Source organism: Micropterus dolomieu, linkage group LG09, assembly GCF_021292245.1.
Source record: "Micropterus dolomieu isolate WLL.071019.BEF.003 ecotype Adirondacks linkage group LG09, ASM2129224v1, whole genome shotgun sequence".
In the NCBI taxonomy this organism is placed as follows: domain Eukaryota; kingdom Metazoa; phylum Chordata; class Actinopteri; order Centrarchiformes; family Centrarchidae; genus Micropterus; species Micropterus dolomieu.
In genome coordinates, this window is record NC_060158.1 from 298221 (window position 1) to 304824 (window position 6604).

Consider the following 6604-nt stretch of genomic DNA (forward strand, 5'->3'; position numbering starts at 1 on the left):
TCTCGACTGAAAACTAAAGGGGACAGAGCGTTTGCTGTCAGGGCCCCGAGGCTCTGGAACAGCCTGCCCGAGGAAATCAGGTCGGCTGAGTCAGTGAACTCTTTTAAGTCCCTTCTTAAAACATACTTTTATAGGAGTTTATTTTATCCTTTTTATTGTATTTTACTTATTTTATATTTATCTTAAATGTGTATTTTAGTCTTTTCAATGTTTACGTGCTTTTATCTTGTATTGTTTTTGTATTATTGTCTCTTGGGTATTATTGTCTTTACACTTGTTAAAGCACTTTGTAACTTGTTTTTGAAAAGTGCTCTACAAATAAAGATTATTATTATCATTATTGAGTGCTGTCGTGCTCGCTCAGTGTGCGAGTGAAAACATTTGTAGCGCATAGTTTAATGATTGTGGGAAATTTTATTCATTCATTTTGTTCATTCAGCAGCGGCGGTGGAAACACTGGATGACACCGACGCCGGACTTCAGGCAAATTCACCAGGACAAAAAAGTGATGCAAAATTCATCGTGCAATCTGAGCTACAATCCATTTTTTGTGAATTTGCCTCTCAGTCTGCGTTATTTCAGTGAAAAAGGATTACTTAAAGTATATAAATTATAATCAATTATTATCCCCATTTTTTAGATAGATACTTTATCAAAGTCCATTTCCCGTGTGTTTTCTTGACAAAACGTGGTTTGGAGACCAGCCGTCATGTGACACAGCAGTTGTCAGCTCGTGTAGTGTGTGACCCCCTGTCTACCGTCAACACTTTCAGCCTTGTGGTCAAAGTCTGAACTGCAGGTCACGTGACACTCTTGGTCCCAAAAAGACATTTTGCCATAGAAATTGTTTACAAAAGAAAAAGCTATGAAACTATTAAACATTCAAAATCACTCTTTGTATATCTTTGTTTATAAGCATCCAACAGTCTTATGAGAATATTTTTCACGTGTCCAGGCTTTATTGCTCATAAGTAACAGGCAAGTCTTGGTGCATCAACCGCCAATTTATGAAATGCTTATTCAGTGTTTTATACATCCAAACTTCCAGCTCCTCCAAATCCTGAGCTGGGTGCTCTTACTTGCAGTATTCAACATTAGGTCACCTTGCAGTAATTCACGCAAAACAAAAAAAAGGCGTCACCGTTTAAAACTCTCGACTGTAATTATGAACAGCAGCCGAGCTGTGCAGCCGTGGAACCAACACAACATGTTGACAGTAAACAGCAGTTTCTCGAGCGTAGAGAAAAGAAAAAGAAAGCTTTCAGTGTGGAGAGAAAAAAGGAAGAGATTCAAACCAACAGAGATAATAACAGGTGAAGTGTCTACCTTATCTCCATATACACAAGGCAAAGCACTTACCGTTAATTACACACACGCACACACACACATGCAGTTTGAGGCAGTCCAGCTTGCCTTAGTCGTCTGCTATTTAATGAGCTGTAATCTATTCAAAATACCCTGAGGCAGGTTTGACACAACTACTGATAGACACACACGGCTTCATCCTATTAAAGACTCATTGGAGAAAAGCAACAGACTTACAGGCTCTTCTCTTCCCCCTCAGTTTTTAAAGTAGATCGATCCTGCAGTTTGACAACAAATAAACACATGGCCCATAACTTCTATAAAATGTAAAGGGCTGCAATTAACTAACTATTTTCATTATGAATTCATAGTTTTGTCTTAAAGATTGAAAATAATGACTAAGGACACGTTTTGAAATGACTTGTTTTTGTCCGACCAAAACATATTTAGTTTATTATCGTGTAAGACAAGGAGAAGCATTAAATCCTCACATTTGAGAAACTGGGACCAACAAACGTTTGTGCTTGAAATACAACTAACAACTATGAATTTACCCAATGAAGTACCCGAATGTTTTAGTCCTTCCAAATCAAAAGACCAAAGTGCAAAGGCATAAACGTTTTGTTTGGGAAATGGCACATAGTTTTTGTGTTTTATCTGTCCCCATGTGAAGTCGCTGGGTTAGTCAAAGGTGAGGTGTCTTTCCTGATTTTGTCAAGTGGCATCTAATGTCACCAGGTGTGTACTATGAAGCAAATTCAACATACCTTGCTTCGATATTTTTTTGTTATCTGGCTTCACTAACTCTTAACTATCGTGATCAGGCCAAGTTATCAACTCGGTATGTCAAATCCAGCCATGAACGTGTTCACATAAAAAGGATCTGACCTAACTTGTACAAGTCTAGTAGCAGCAGAGCGGCAAAGGAAGAGCCAACTAAAATATTAGACAAATACAAAGAAGTTAACACATAATCCAACACAGCTGCAGCTGCCAACAGCAGGAGGGACAGCTGGCAGTGCATGCAAAGTCTTATAATATCAAGAGGGCACAAGTAGACCTGACTATAACTACATTTCTGTATTCCATTAACTTAATGTGTTGCTCAGATGTATTCTTATAATCAGCCTAATTCTTTCAGCTGTAACCCCAGCGAGTGAAACGGACCTGGGAGCGAACAAAAAGTAGAAGAATGAACAAAACATAATTGTAAAGTAGGGCTGGGCGATCTGGCCAAAAATGTTATCACAATAAAAGCATTTCAAATCATTCGATATTGATAATTATCATCATAAATGTCAAATCATTATTTACTTTTAATGATTTGGGTTTAAAGGCTGATTTTTGCTCCTGAGTGAAAATTGAAGAAGACAGATGGTTAATTGTTTGGTCAAAAAGTAGATCAATTCACAAATCTGAGCTAGAACACTCAAAACAATTATGATCAAATCTTTTTTCAACAAATATGATCAGTAAATATTTTTTCAGTCCCTTTTTCCCTCAACAAAATAAATATCTTAATGGATTGTTTGTGATTCAAATGAATTCAAACATTTATTGACAATATTTTGAATATGTTATATTGTTATTCAGGGAAATTATATTGCGATAATTATCATTATTGTTTTATTGCCCAGCCCCAGTTGTAAGATGATGAAAAGGTAAAAGAAAACGTTGTTTTAAAGTGAATTTAAAAAATGTATAAAATATTTGAAGAAACAGCCGGACTTTTTTATAGTTATTGATGTTTCGTGATTCAGTGTTTGTTTACATCAGTAGTGTTTGTAAACAAAGCAGTAACAAATATACACTGAAATATATGTGAAATATACACAAAAATGCAGATTTCACATATCTATAACTCTGTGAAGACGTGACCTTTTTGTTGTTGAATGCACTGAACTAAAAAGTAAATTTTTAATCTAGAGTCTTGGTCAGTATCTGTACCATAAAGGAGCTGAGCATGACATGAAAGTTAACGATACTGTAGCTTCGTGTGTGTCTGTAATGAACTGTGTGGGAGGTCTATGTTGATATTTTTGCTGGTGTACTCAGGTGCGTGCGTGCGTGCGTGCGTACTACCGAAAGCCTGTTCGGGCAACTCTCTCTAAGCTGTGATTGGCTGTCATCTGTTAAACCAGACACACTTTGATCCTCCCATCACTCCCTGAAGATGTGATACACAAAGCACCTCACACACACACACACACAACACCTCACACACACACACACACACACACACACACCCCTTGTTTCTCTGCCAGATTGAAACGTGAATTATATCCACTTCACATTGAAAACAGTGAAGTACTGGAATACGTGGTCACATTCTTACTGTCGTTTTCAACTTGGCTTATTTTGTTATATGAAAGACGTCTATTTAAACTTAATAAAGTATTTTTTTCCTCATAATATAACAACTCAGCCATCAGTAGTGAAAAATTATAAAAATACCCAACTCTCAATATGAGTTTTAATACAAGTCAGATACCAAATGAGTATACTTGCTGTTAAACCCAAACACAGCAAACAAAAGAGTATTTTCTTTCTCTGTCCATGTTTTACAAATACCTCAAAATTACTCACATGTTCAAAGCTACTTTGAACCGCTCTTCTGTCTGTCATTTTACTCTCATTTTCTTTTTTGGGTGCTTAAAAATAGTTCTATACATCTACGCGTCATTATTACTAGTGTTATGGTTGCTAATGGAGCAGCTTTATGGAGACAATGCTAAAAATTGTGCATGTTTCTATTCAAGAGAAGCATCTTTAACCAGCAGGAGTGAATTTTGTGTCGATGTTCTCCTCATGTAAAGTGACCTAAATATAAACTTTGCATATAAAAGGCTTTTAAAGTTACCTTAATAGATAGAAGAACTCATAACAAGCCATATAAAGTCGTTATGGTGAATGTGTTGGCCTATTTATACATCCAGCAGACTCATTAGCACAGCAACATTAGCACTCTTTTGTGTTTGTGTCCACCTGATGGAAGACAAATATTTACTCTCCTTTTAGCTCTGGTTTGGTCTCCACCAGCTCTATCTGGTTCTAAATGTTCCACTTTCTTCGGTTAGTGGCTGCTATGTCCGTATGAGTTAGTGGAGCTCGAGTGTTGGGAAAAACCACTACACTACAAATTCAGTTCATGAAGTTGTCTGAAAGTCGCAGAGTAAAGCAGGCACTCAGAGTTCATCTCTGCAGCGTGATAGTGTAGTGGTGAATTATTTAACAGGCGTTCAACCTTTACAAATAGCTGTGACCTCCTGCTGGTAACCTCCTCCGCCACCACAACAACAACACCACCACCACCACTCTCAGGAGGAACAGACACTCCGAGTCTCCGACAACTGGGTTTGCTTTTTCCTTTTCTTCTTCTTTTAATCGTATCTCTTTTCTATTTCTTTTCTCATGTCTCTCTTTCTTGCCAACTATTTCTCAACCACATTACAATAACGATGGAAGAACAACAGCTCGTCGGATGATAAAATAAAACTGTATGAATTGTGTCACGGCCACAGGCCAGCAGCTGAAGGGAAACCCGTCCCTCCATGTATATCTTTCTCCACAGAGACCTGGACACAGCCTGAGTTCAGGCCTGCAGAGGGAGTGCTTAACTATTCTTTCTAATGCTCCCTCAGACGGGTGGGGCATCATAACTAATTACGATCAGGAGATGAAAAGAACACACACAGCCTCACTTGCTGAGCGCCCCTGGTTAATAATTCAAAACACACCCTCTGTCTGAGTCACACAGACATGCAGCAGGTAGATTATCTGATGATGGTCTGATATAGTAATACATGATTATTGATTGGGATTATTTTCTTAGTTTCTTGAAATAAAGTATGTTTTTTGTGCTTTCTTTTTAAAATATTTTATATATATATATATATATATATATATATATATATATATATATATATTTTTTTAAACTTGTTTCTTATTTTTACCCTGACTTGGATTTGAAAGTTTGATTTGTTATCCAGCTGTCAGGAAGCAAAACAATTTTTGGAAACGATGTGTTTTTCGGATTTTTTTATCTGACATCAGGCTGATTTGTTTTTTTAAAAGATACTTAGAACAAAATACTCACACAAAGTACACGTTATGGGCGTGGTAAAATAAAGAAACACTTGTTTATGATTACGTACAATGTCAACCATTTAAAAATCTACAACCAACAGTCTTGTTCAATTTAAACTCTGTAAACATTTTGAAATGACTTGTCAGAAAAGAGTTATGATTTAAGACAAATCTTGTTGACATGTACAGAAGCTTGTAATTCTTCAACTTACATATTTAAGAATAAAACGTTTCTAAACAAGTGCATGAATTGAAATAAACGGTGCGAGACGGCTTGCACATGCAGCACTTGAAAACTAAAAGAATTAGTACAAGAATTATTAATATGAAGGTACAAATTACTAATCCTCATAAAATATTAATAGTAGTTCATGTGCACGATACATGCAGGGCTATGTATAATTATTTATGGCCTGAGGACTTAGTGTTGGCAGAAATCTACACTCTTGCAGCTTTCCTTCTTCTGCAGCTACATTCATTATAAAAGTGGCAGCACTAAAAAGTAACACTTCTCAGATTGATAGAAACGCTGCTACAAACGTGAAACATGGTTTTCACATGACCACGATGACAAATGGCGGCCCCATCTGTAAATGAGCAGGTGTAAAACTGGTGGATTATCTTCCCCAAAACCAACCCAGCAGATGTTTTTTTTTGTTTTTATCCACTGCTGCAAAATATCACCATTCATTTGCATTAATTGGATGTACAGTGAGTCTACACGGTCGTCTGCATTCACTCCATATGCTCCGAGACTGAGAATGTGTTAAGAACAACACGCGCGCACACAGTGACGTCAAACCAGGCAGCTGTTGCTGCGGCAACGCCATACCATAATGAGGCCTTTTAGGACCACACACTGCTGCTGACAGTCAGTTCGGCTCTGCTCTCACACAAAACAGAACACGTGACGGGAAAACCCCTGCAGCCTCATTTCTAAAACTGACCTTTGAAGTTTAGTCTTAAGTCGGGATTTCATCAATAACCTACAATCAAGTAGCTCTGACATTGAAATTATTTTATATCTATGAAGTTTCATGCACACGAACGTGCAGAACATCAGGACAAGCGGAATTGTTTTCATGTCCACGTCTCGACTCAGACTCCGCACAACGCATCCCGAAGATAAAGTGCTTTCTGGTTCAACACCTCTGACAGTAGAAATATCTCTAATTCCTCCCCTTGGATGGCTTTTTAATATTGTTTAACACTG